The sequence below is a fragment of the Schistocerca cancellata genome, chromosome 4 (assembly GCF_023864275.1).
Source record: "Schistocerca cancellata isolate TAMUIC-IGC-003103 chromosome 4, iqSchCanc2.1, whole genome shotgun sequence".
NCBI classification, from domain to species: Eukaryota; Metazoa; Arthropoda; class Insecta; order Orthoptera; family Acrididae; genus Schistocerca; species Schistocerca cancellata.
In genome coordinates this window covers 265,440,700-265,453,820 of record NC_064629.1, presented here as the reverse complement: position 1 = coordinate 265,453,820, position 13,121 = coordinate 265,440,700, and the positions used below count along the sequence as shown (strand labels likewise).

The window sequence follows — 13,121 nt, the reverse complement described above, 5'->3', positions numbered from 1 at the left end:
AATTTAAATACCTATAATGTTATTTTATTATTATTAAGTGAATATTTTAATACATTTATTTACCTAGGATTATAGCTACTTATGTTTTTAGCTTAAAAGAATTTAATATATTATAAATTATATAATAATATGTAAATTAATATTAATTATTATTATAGTTGGATATAATAAATATAATCTATATTATTAAATATAAAATATTATATTAATATAAATAATTATTTTAATTATAAAAATATAATTATATTTATTTTCTATAATTAAATTATTTAATTAATTAATATTTAAGTTAACTTAATATAAAGTTAATTTTATATTAATAACATATTACACTAATTTACATAATTGTATAAAATACATTTATTATATTATTTAATTTTTCTTTATTATTAGTAAAAAGAAAGATTAAATAAGAAAGAATATAATACATTTATTGGTATACATGTTCCATATTAATCTTTATTTATATATAATAGAGAAGTTGTTGTGGTCATTCGAGGGCGCGTTTCATTTTTTTTGTCACTATTTGTGTTTTTTTTCTTTTTTTTTCTTTAAATATCTGAATCTTTTATTTTTTCTTAATTTTAAAAATTTTTGAATTTCTTATTTTGTTTCCAAAAGTTTTAATCTTGCTTATTTATTCACTTTTTCTTTGTATTATATGTAAGTTTTGTTAAACTAAATGTTCTATTTTGCAGTAATTTGATTTAATTATCAAGTGATTTTGGATTTAGCAATTGATTTAGTATCGGCATAATTCGTGCCAGCAGCCGTGGTTATACGTTTGATACAAGTGAATATTATTGGTTAAAACAGTTGTTTATATTTTTAGGGTTAAAATATAAATTTGTAAGGTGAAATGTTAAAATTTATTTATAGCTCTTTTTATATTTCTGTGAAATTTAAATAATAAACTAGGATTAGATAACCTATTATTTTTAAATGTTAATTATATTTACCAGGGTACTATTAGTTAATGTCTTTAAACCCAAAGAATTTGGCGGTATCTCATTCCATTCAGAGGATATCTTGATTATTTATTTTATTATATTTATTTTTTGTTTCTTTAATTATTTAATAAAAATAATTTTGTAGAATTTATCTTTGTATATTTTGTAGAATTGATTTTTTAGATTATAGTTTATTGGTAATGTAATTGTTTTATGAAATATTATTTTAAATTTTTAAAAGTAGATTTTATTTATTGTACCTTTTGTATCAGGGTTTATCAAAATTTTAGTATTTATTTTACTTGTCTCGATTCTGGTTGATTTATAAATAATTTATAGTTAATGTATCATAATTATTATTAAATTATTTATAGAAATGAAATGTTAATCGTTTCCCAAGATATCTAGTTTCTTAAGAAAAAATTTAATTTTTTGAAGTTAATTGTTTTTATTTAATTTTTTAAGTATAAATATTAACTTATTTATTCTTTAAGGGATAAGCTTTGAAGTTAATAACCTATAATTTGTTTTATAAAATATAATAGTAAGCTTTAAACCAGCTATATTTAGGATTACGTTTTAGTTCATTATTTTTTATTTTGAATTTATAATTATTTATGGTTTTTTATTAAGATTATTTATTTAATTTTAAAATTTTTGTAATAATGATAGAATTAGTATATTTATTTGTATATAATTTTTACCTTCTGAATTTATTATAAGGAACTAGGGAAAATTGATTTCCGCCTGTTTATCAAAAACATGTCCTCTTGAAAATACTTTGAGGTCTGGCCTGCTCACTGAGCAGATTTTTAAAGAGCTGCGGTATTTTGACCGTGCAAAGGTAGCATAATCATTAGTCTCTTAATTAGTGGCTGGAATGAATGGCTTGACGAGAAATCAACTGTCTCTTAATAAATTTTTGAATTTAACTTTTGAGTCAAAAGGCTTAAATTTTTCTTTAGGACGAGAAGACCCTATAGAGCTTAACATTTTATTTTTATATAGTTTTTTGTTTGTCTATCTATATTTAATGATGATGTTTTGTTGGGGTGACATGAAGAATAAATAAACTCTTCATTATTATATCATTTATTTATGTATGTTGTTTTGATCCATAATTTATGATCATAAGATTAAGTTACCTTAGGGATAACAGCGTAATTGGTTTTGAGAGCTCATATCGACAAAGCAGATTCTGACCTCGATGTTGGATTAAAAAAAATTTTGGGTGCAGTAGCCCAGTGATTAGGTCTGTTCGACCTTCAAATTCTTACATGATCTGAGTTCAGACCGGCGTGAGCCAGGTCGGTTTCTATCCTAAGATTATTGATTCATATTAGTACGAAAGGACCATATGGTTAAAATATTTTTTATTTTATTGATTAATATTAATTAAATTACTATTTTGACAGATTAATGTGTTGAATTTAGAATTCATTTATGTAGATTTTTTCTACAAATAGTATTGATAGTTTATGATTTATTTATGTTTATTTTGAATTTTTTTTATTAGTTATTTGTGTTTTAATTAGTGTTGCTTTTTTAACTTTATTAGAGCATAAGGTTTTAGGTTACATCCAAATTCGAAAGGGCCCAAATAAAGTAGGTTTTGTAGGAATTTCTCAGCCCTTTAGTGATGCTATTAAGTTAATTTGTAAGGAGCAGCCAATTCCTATTATATCTAATTATTTACTTTATTATTTTTCTCCTGTTTTTAATTTAATAATTTCCTTGGCTGTTTGAGTAATTTTCCCTTACTTGACTTATATGTGTCCTTTTTCTTACGGATTTTTGTTTTTTTTATGTTGTACTAGATTTGGTGTTTATACTGTTATAATTGCTGGTTGGTCTTCTAATTCAAATTATTCTTTATTAGGTTCTCTTCGTTCTGTTGCTCAAACAATTTCATATGAAATTAGTTTGGATTTAATTTTATTATCTTTAATTATTTTAATTGGTAGTTTTAACATGTTTGATTTTATAAATTACCAGCTTTTTTGTTGATTTATTATTATTTCTTTTCCTTTAGCTTTAGCTTGTTTTGCTTCTTGTTTAGCTGAAACTAACCGTACTCCTTTTGACTTTGCCGAAGGTGAATCTGAGTTAGTTTCAGGTTTTAATATTGAATATGGTGCAGGTGGATTTACTTTAATTTTTTTAGCTGAGTATACAAGAATTGTTTTTATAAGAATATTATTAGCTTTAATTTTTTTAGGTGGTGATTTTTATTCTTTTATATTTTTTATTAAGCTTGCTGTAATGTCCTTTGGGTTTATTTTAGTTCGGGGAACATTACCACGTTTTCGTTATGATAAGTTAATGTACTCAGCTTGAAAAAGTTTTTTGCCTTTATCTTTAAATTTTTTTATTTTCTTTGTCGGTTTAAAGATTTTATTTATTTCATTTATGTAGTGAAATTTTTTAAGAAAAGTTAATAGAAGAGTTAAACTTCTAGTTTTATGTTTTCAAAACATATGCTTTTCCTAAGCTAATTAACTTATTATTCCTTAATTAGTTTATCTCATGCGTTTGCAATATGTACATTAATTAAGAAGTGTGTAAAGTAGATAATTGTTAAGATTTGTCCTGTTATAATGTAAGGTTCTTCAACAGCTCGTTTACCAATTCATGTTAATAAGCATACAACAACTACTATAATGCAGAATAAAATTTGATTAATAGGATAGAATTGAATACCTCGAAATGGTGTTTTATTATAAAATGGTAAAATTATTAAGATTCTAATTGATAAGAATAGTGCAATAACACCCCCTAGCTTATTAGGGATTGATCGTAGAATTGCATATGCAAATAAGAAATATCATTCTGGTTGGATATGGACGGGAGTTGCTAATGGGTTAGCAGGTACAAAATTATCTGGATCCCCTAGAAGGTAAGGATTAATGAAACATAATATAATTAATAATGATGTTATTAATACAAATGTAATAGAGTCCTTGAAAGTAAAGTATGGGTGAAACGGGATTTTTTCAATATCTCCATTTAGTCCTAAAGGGTTATTAGACCCAGTTTGGTGGAGGAAAAATAAATGAATTGCTGCCATGGCAGCAATAATAAACGGTAGTACAAAATGGAATGTAAAGAATCGGTTTAATGTTCCATTATCAACAGCAAACCCTCCTCATACCCATTGAACTAAATCTGTTCCTAAATATGGAATTGCTGATAATAAATTAGTAATTACTGTCGCACCACAGAATGATATTTGACCTCAAGGTAAAACGTATCCTATAAATGCGGTTGCTATAACTAAGAATAGAATTACTGTACCAATTATTCAGGTGTGCATGTATATGTAGGATCCGTAGTAAATTCCTTGTCCTACATGTAAATAAATACAAATAAAAAATATAGAAGCTCCATTTGCGTGTAAGGTTCGAATAATTCAACCATTATTTACGTCTCGGCAGATGTGAACTACACTACTAAACGCTATTTCAATATTTGATGTATAATGTATAGCTAAAAATAGTCCGGTTACAATTTGAATTACTAAACATAGTCCTAGGAGGGACCCAAAATTTCATCAAAATGAAATATTTGTTGGTGCAGGTAAATCAACTAAAGAGTTATTAATGATTTTAATTAAAAGATGTCTTAATTGTAAGGGTTTATTCATTAGTAAATTATCTTATTTTACGAATAGGCCCCTGGTTAATATTGGTGATTTTAATAACTGCTAATAGTGCCAAAAATAAATAAATTATTATTATTATTGTAATAATAAATGTTGGTCTATTATATAGTTTTTCTAAAGATATTGTTATTTCTTGATAATTGATTGAATTATCAATATTTATAGTTTCAGTATTTTTGAAAAAGTCTATAATTATTGTTATATCTAGAATAATTAATATTGATATAATAAATACTCATATAGTTAAGGTAATAATTATCGTAATTGATTTAGGTTTAAATATTTCGTTTGATGCAATTCTCGTAATATAAATAAATAGAACTAATATACCACCAAGAAACGTTAAGAATAAAATATATGATAATCAATATCTTTCCATTATTGTTCCTGTTATTAGCCCGACTAAAAAAGTTTGTAGGATAATGAAAAGCATTATTGATATTGGGTGTCTTAATTTAATAAATTTAATATTTATTACGTTTGATAGTGATATAATTATTATTTTGATAATTTCAGGGGTTAGTTTATTAAAATATCGGTTTTGGGGACCGATGATGGAAAGCTTTTCCACCTCTGAAGTTTTAAAAGTGGGGGCTGAACTTATTTCCGGTTTACAAGACCGGCGTTTTTTTTAAACTATTAAAACTAATGTTTATATTCTCCGTCTTTACTTCTTTATTGATTTATTTTGCTGGTGTTTATGTTTTTTCCTCTAAACGTAAGCATTTATTAATGGTTCTTTTGTGATTAGAATATATTGTTCTTTCTTTATTTATATTAATTATTGTTTTACTTATTGAGTTTGATTATGATTATTTTTTTCCTGTTATTTTTTTGGTTTTTTCTGTTTGTGAAGGTGCTTTAGGTCTTTCTATTTTAGTTTCAATAATTCGTTCTCATGGGAATGATTTTTTTAATTCTTTTGGTCTATCTTTATGTTAAAGTATTTATTTATAACTATTTTTTTGATCCCTCTTTGTTTGGTTAATAATTGTTGATGATTGGTTCATTCTTTAATGTTTATGTCTAGTTTTGTTTTTATGGTTTGTGTTTATTCATATGCGGATTTGAATATGATTAGATATTATTTTGGTATTGATTATTTTTCTTTTAGTTTGATTTTGCTTAATTTTTGAAATTGTTCTTTAATAATTACTGCTAGAGGTTCAGTTTATTTAAGTTCTTATCATTCTAATTTTTATGTCTTTATAGTCTTAATTTTAATGATTATGCTTTATTGTTCTTTTGCTAGATTGAGTCTTCTTTCTTTTTATTTTTTTTTTTGAGGCTAGATTAGTTCCTACTTTACTGTTGATTTTAGGATGAGGTTATCAACCTGAACGTTTACAGGCTGGTGTTTATTTAATTTTTTTACTCTGGTTGCTAGATTGCCTTTATTATTAGTTTTATTTAGGGTTTATGATTTTTCTAATACTTTGTATTTTCCTTTATCGGTTGATTTTGGTTCTTATTATTTTATATTTTATGTGTTTATAATTCTTGCCTTTTTAGTTAAGATGCCGATATTTTTTGTTCATTTATGGCTTCCTAAGGCTCATGTTGAGGCCCCTATTTCAGGTAGAATGATTCTTGCTGGTGTTTTATTAAAGTTAGGTGGTTATGGTATTTTTTGTGTTATGAAGGTTATTTCTTATTTGGGTTTAAAGTTTAATTATTTTTGATTGTCTTTAGGCTTATCTGGTGGGGTTATTGTTAGATTTATTTGTTTTCGTCAGGTTGATTTAAAGTCTTTAATTGCATATTCTTCTGTTGCTCATATAAGAATAGTTATTGGAGGATTGATGACTATGAATTGATGGGGTTGTATAGGTTCTCTTTCTTTAATGGTTGGTCATGGTTTGTGTTCGTCTGGTTTATTTTGTTTATCTAATATTATTTATGAGCGTTTAGGTAGACGAAGATTATTAATTAACAAGGGTATAATTAATTTGATACCAAGAATGGCTTTATGATGATTCCTTTTGAGCTCTTCTAATATAGCTGCTCCTCCTTCTTTAAATTTGGTAGGTGAACTTAGATTATTAAATAGAATTATGTCTTGATCTTCTTTTAGATTTTTTGCTTTAATTTTTTTGTCTTTTTTTAGAGCTGTTTATACTTTATACATGTATTCTAATTCTCAACATGTTAATTATTATTCTGGTGTTTATACTTGTTCTCTTGGTTATTTTCGTGAATATCATCTTTTACTTTTACATTGATTACCTTTAAATATTCTTTGTTTAAAGGGGGAGTATTTTTTTGTTTAGGTTGCTTAAGTATTTTAATTAAAAATGTTGTTTTGTGGAATCAATGATATGAATTTTTTCATCTTAGGCCGTGAATTTGTTTTCTATTTGTTCTTTGAGTTTTTTTTCTTTATTTTTTTCTAGAACTGTAATTTTTATTTTGGGTATTTATTATTTAATAATTGATTATAGAGTTTTTGTTGAATGAGAACTTTTTAATTTAAATGGTTCTATGGTTGTTATGACTTTAATTTTGGATTGAATGTCTCTTATTTTTATGTCTATTGTTATGTATATTTCTTCTTTGGTTATTTATTATAGAGAGGACTATATATCGGGAGAAAAAAATATAAATCGTTTTATTATTATTGTTTTAATATTTATTCTTTCTATAGGTTTTTTAATTATTAGTACTAATTTGATTAGAATTTTATTAGGATGGGATGGTTTAGGTTTGGTTTCTTATTGTTTAGTTATTTATTACCAAAATGTGAAATCTTATAGTGCGGGTATATTAACTGCACTTTCTAATCATATTGGTGATGTTGCCATTTTAATTTCTATTGCTTGAATATTAAATTTTGGTGGTTGAAATTACGTTTATTATTATGATTTTATTTCTAATTCTTTTGAAATAAAGCTTATTACTATATTAATTGTTTTAGCAGCTATGACTAAAAGAGCTCAAATTCCCTTTTCTTCTTGGCTTCCTGCTGCTATAGCTGCTCCTACTCCTGTTTCTGCTTTGGTTCATTCTTCTACTCTTGTTACTGCTGGGGTTTATTTATTAATTCGTTTCAGACCAATATTAGATACTTATAATTGTGGTTGATTTTTGCTTTTAATTGGTTGTATAACTATATTTATGGCCGGTTTAGGGGCGAATTTTGAATTTGATTTGAAGAAAATTATTGCTCTTTCTACTTTAAGACAACTTGGTTTAATAATAAGAATTTTGGCTATGGGTTACCCCAAACTTGCATTTTTTCATTTATTAGCTCATGCTTTATTTAAGGCTTTATTGTTTATGTGTGCAGGTTCAATAATTCATAATTTAAAGGATTCTCAGGACATCCGTTTTATAGGTTCTATTGTTAATTTTATGACTTTAACTTCAGTTTGTTTTAATGTTTCTAGTTTTTCTTTGTGTGGTATACCATTTTTAGCTGTTTTTTATTCAAAGGATTTAATTCTTGAAATGGTTTGTTTAAGATGAATTAATTGTTTAATTTTTTTCTTTATTTGTTTTCTACTGGCTTAACTGCTTCTTATTCTTTTCGTCTTTTTTATTATTCAATGTCTGGTGATAATAATTTTTATTCTACATTTTCTTTTGATGATAAGGGTTATTATATTTCGTTTGGTATAATTGGTTTTTGTTGCTGTTTTGGTGGAAGTCTTTTGTCTTGATTAATTTTTCCTATTCCTCATGTTATTGCTTTGCCCTATTATTTAAAGTTTTTAACTATTACTGTAGTTGTTTTGGGTGCTTATTTAGGTTATCTTATTTCTAATTTTGATTTTTCTCAAAATTTATTTTCTTTAAGTATACTTTCTTTTGTCAGATTTGCTGGTTCTATGTGGTTTATACCTTTTCTTTCAACTAAGTTTATTAGATATATTCCTTTAAAATTGGAGGCAGATGTTTTTCCACCGCTTTATTTGTGAATGGAATAGGAAAGGATACGACTAGTTGTGGTACAAAGTTCCCTCCGCCACGCACCATACAGTGTCTTGAGCCTTATGTACGTAGACGTAGATGTAGAAGTGCAGTGGTTAGCACACTGAACTTGCATTCGGGTGGATGTCGCTTCAAATCCATATCCTGTAACAACGTTATTTAGATAATGATCGCTTTTGGGTGCCTACAGTGAGAGATGAATACATTCCACACGTCCTTAGCCCCGCGTTAAGCCACGAAAGATAGAATACGTGGTGTGCAAACTACTGAATAGGCTAGCGAAGTTTAAACCGATCTGCACGCTTACTTAGCAACGAGTTCACCAGACAAAACTGCCTGGTGCAATCTATTCTATCGTCTGCTCCTTCATTTGACGTGTAATGTCAGATTTTTGTCGTCAGAAAAGAAAACCCATAGTACTTACGCCAACAGCTCTTCAAACCACATTTTGACTATGTGTCACTTTCTTCAAGGTATTTCATAAAGTTTGAACACAGGGTTTGTTCCTAAATCTTAATGCAAATTTGTAGCCAGTGGCCAGCCGAAGTGGCCGTGCGGTTCTGGCGCTGCAGTCTGGAACCGCGAGACCGCTACAGTCGCAGGTTCGAATCCTGCCTCGGGCATGGATGTTTGTGATGTCCTTAGGTTAATTAGGTTTAACTAGTTCTAAGTTCTAGGGGACTAATGACCTCAGAAGTTGAGTCCCATAGTGCTCAGAGCCATTTGAACCATTTGTAACCAGTGATACATTCTTGTGTCCCAGACAACCCTCCAGGCTTTATGCACAAATCTTCGATTGAGCTAGTGCCTGCATATGATTGTTAAATATGAATGTATTTCATCAATGAACGTTGAAAGAAACAAAATTGGTATGAGATCTGGACCGGAATACTTACCACAAGCGATGTTAGTTTGTGGTTTACGTGGACATACCGTTAAATGACTGCATATTAAAAAGTGGAGGGCACTGCGAGAACCACAGGACAATACAAATTTACCATGCGGCCACGTTATGGCATTCATAGCCTGCACGGCAATATGATTTTCCTTCTTTTTTTCAGTTCACGATGATAGTGCATGTTGCTTTAGGGAGAAAAAGAGTTAACATTAATGCATGATTATGTAGCAGAAAGAGACGTGTGATATTCATACTTTCTCGTGCATGTAAACATCATTAAAATGGGAAGCTGAGAGTACAAGTAGTACAAGTAGTAATGTTAAATTGTGCGAGTTACTATCGAAACATCAGATTTTTTCCTTAATGGTTAGTTAGTCTGTGTGTAATTGCATTATTTTTCATATTAAAAATACTTTTACTCTCAGTTTCTTAACCCTTTACTTATCGTCGGGCCTCAGATGTTTAATATCTTCTCTGTAACTATACATTTTCATTTTAATTACATTTTATGACTAATCCTATTTTGTCAAGTTGGTCATAATATTGAAAAAAATTATAAAAATTTACCTATGGCTTTGTATTAAAATGTTGGTGCATGTTTCCACCTGTACGGCCCTCGTTTTATGCTGTTCTTTCGTGTACCACTCATTGAGAGAGTGTGTATGCGGATCAACAACGAAGGTCGAATCTTTCATGAGAACTGAGTGGATATAGATATGCTTGAAATGAAAAAGTTTCTTAGTGTTCTGATTTTGACTGGAGTTCACGAGTCGAGAAATGAGGATATCAGTCATCTTTGGAGCGCTGAGAATGGCCAACCATTGGTCAATGAAATTATGTCTCGTAACCACTCCCATGCTATTCTGAGTGTGTTGTGCTTTGACAGTGCAGCAACCGGACGTCAACATGGGTCAAGTGACAAACTGGAACCAGTTGAGATGTGAGAAATTACCCTTAGGGATTGATGCCTACATTCTAGGATGGTGCATGACCGTGGATGAACAGTCGGCTGCATTTCGAAGTCACTATGCATTTCGACAATATATCCCATCAAAATCTGGTATATACAGAATAAAGTTCTGGACAATTTGTGACAGTGCAACAAGCTACTGCTGGAAGATGAAAGTGTATCCGGGGAAGGGGGATGAAACCAAAGCCGTGTGACTTGGAGAGAACGTTGTGAAAATCCTGGTGAATGAACGTGAAATGTCTGAATGTAATATAGCCTCTGATAATTTTTTACGTTTCTCGATTTAGCTCATTACTTGTTGTCAGAAGGTCTGACACTAGTGGGTACTATAAAAAAAAACCGTGCATTACCTGCCGATTTTATTACACCTAAAGGACGTGAATAATACATTATTTGGTTTTCAACCATATGTGACGATAGCCTATTATGTTCCTAAGGAAAACAAAGTTGTTACCGCCCTTAGCTCTCTTCATTACCAACCAACGGCCTCATCATCACAAATGAAAAGTTATAATGACACACAGTGAGACTGAGGGTGGCGCTGATATCATGGACCAGATGACGCAATGCTACAGTGTGAAGAGAAAAACAAGGCGCTAGCCATTGGTGGTTTTCTTCAACATGATCGATATAAGTATCGTAAATGCATACAATGCATACAATGAGACGCCGGGCTTTTATGATCAATTTGGCATAACAACCGGCAGAGGTAAAGACGTCACTGAACTCAATAGTAGCACCGGATCCAGGAAGGCAGTGAAACCAACAGCCAAGAATATTAGAAGATCTGTGTCTTATGTAGAGAAGAAAGAGAGAATAACTCAATTTACGTGTTATAGGTACACCAAACATTTACGCTCGGAGCATTCTGCTACGATCTGAAGACAATGAACAAATTTGCAATAAGAATAAAAGCCACCAGTAAAAGTATAAAAATTGTTTTTTTTAGTGTTAACTTTAAATTAATAGGTTATTTTAAAAGCATTAATACCTCAAAATTCGTTCATATTTTAAGTAGTCAAAATAGTGTGAATTTATGTCAACTTAAAGACGCGGCCGTGAGAGGCCCGACTGGTAGGCAGCGCTGTACAGACGTTCTGGTAAGTAGAGTGCAAAAACATTTTATTTATTGTTCTGTAGTTCGAAAATTTTTTTGTACAACACCCATGATATATATAGTGCAATGCATGTTCATTATAAAACAACGACATATTAGTAATTAAAGTGAAATTAATATAACGAGGGATGTGAGGACATAACATATAATAAGATTGACAAGCACCCCACTGCACAAGTTCAAAGAAAACTGCTTCAATTTATGACTCCTGCTCGATACCAAAGGAAATTATCAGAACATTGAAGGGACCCAGCTTTGTTTCTCCAAGATTAGACGGCCTTCCTCAGCTCCATAAATTAATATGGGAGCGATGAGAGCGATGCAGATGAAGATGGAAGCCATACACCGCACATGGGACATATAATAAAAGCATTGACGTTTAGAACAATACTGAATAACATAGCGCACCTACTTAGTGAATGGCCAAATATTTAGCATCGATGTTGGGACTTTCTGCAGGTAATCGTGAACATCATATGCGTAAGTCAGCAGATTTTATTAGTAATTAACAGTTATGAATTATTGGACAGCTTTGATGTCGTTTCTTAGTTCACAGAAGTACCTATCGCTGACACTCTGTCACTGTGTAGCAGCAAGTTTGAAGAGAACATAACGGCATTACTTAAGCATGCGATAACCTCCACTTACTTTTTATTTTATAACCAAAATTTTGAACAGATTTGTGGTGTTGCCGTGAGCAGTCATCTCTCACCCATCGTAGCTAATTTATTTATGGAGGGTTTTGAAGAAAAGTCACGCAATTCTGCAGTGGGTTTCTTTATAAATAGCTTTTCTGCCTGCAGTTACATTTTTCTTTTGTTCATATTTTACGCAACGCTTTTCGGGAAATGATTCCAATTTTCAAGTGTGTATTTCTTTGTACTATGCCATTTTTATGTAATGTTTTCGAGATGTGAGGTTCTGCTTTGTTTTGCTGATTGTACTGCAATATATAAGAGGGCAATACATAAAGGGCGTAAACTGAAATTATTAGAAGAACTCAAAATATACAAACGTTACAGAAAATATGAAGACAAAATACTAAATGAAAAACTTATAAGGCCAGATACATTTGGAACTCCGGATCCACCTCGTACTATAGCAACAGTTAACCATCCGTTGCCATGTGTGAAGGAATCGTTGATGTCAATGCTGAAGTTGAGCCGGCATCCACAGAAGACTGCTGGTCCATCCAGTAGAGAGTGTGCTGCGACAGACTTTATAGTATTCTTTTTCTTGTCTGCAGTAGAAGTTGTCATTTCCACGTCTTCAATTGTTTTATATATTGTCTGTCTTGAACGTCGACAATAGGTAGATTTGCCAAAGTCTTTATTAGCGTTCTCAGTAACATGGTAAGTTCTATAGGCGATGACATCACGGTCCACAAAGCTCTCCAGGCCAGATAGATTTGGAACTCCGGATCCACCTCGTACTATAGCAACAGTTAACCATCTGTTGTCATGTGTGAAGGAATCGTTGATGTCAATGCTGAAGTTGAGCCGGCATCCACAGAAGACTGCTGGTCCATCCAGTAGAGAGTGTGCTGCGACAGACTTTATAGTATTCTTTTTCTTGTCTGCAGTAGAAGTTGTCAT

At 30.1% G+C, this 13,121-nt stretch overlaps 1 long non-coding RNA gene across 1 annotated transcript in view; it reads left to right on the top strand.

Annotated features, from left to right (window-relative positions):
• LOC126184814 (uncharacterized) overlaps positions 1-1,973 on the top strand; it is a 75,004-nt gene extending 73,031 nt beyond the window's left edge. The window contains exon 2 of the long non-coding RNA XR_007536886.1: positions 1,795-1,973. This is a non-coding gene — a long non-coding RNA (uncharacterized LOC126184814). The remainder of the gene's footprint in view (positions 1-1,794) is intronic.
• Positions 1,974-13,121: the final 11,148 nt, after the last annotated feature.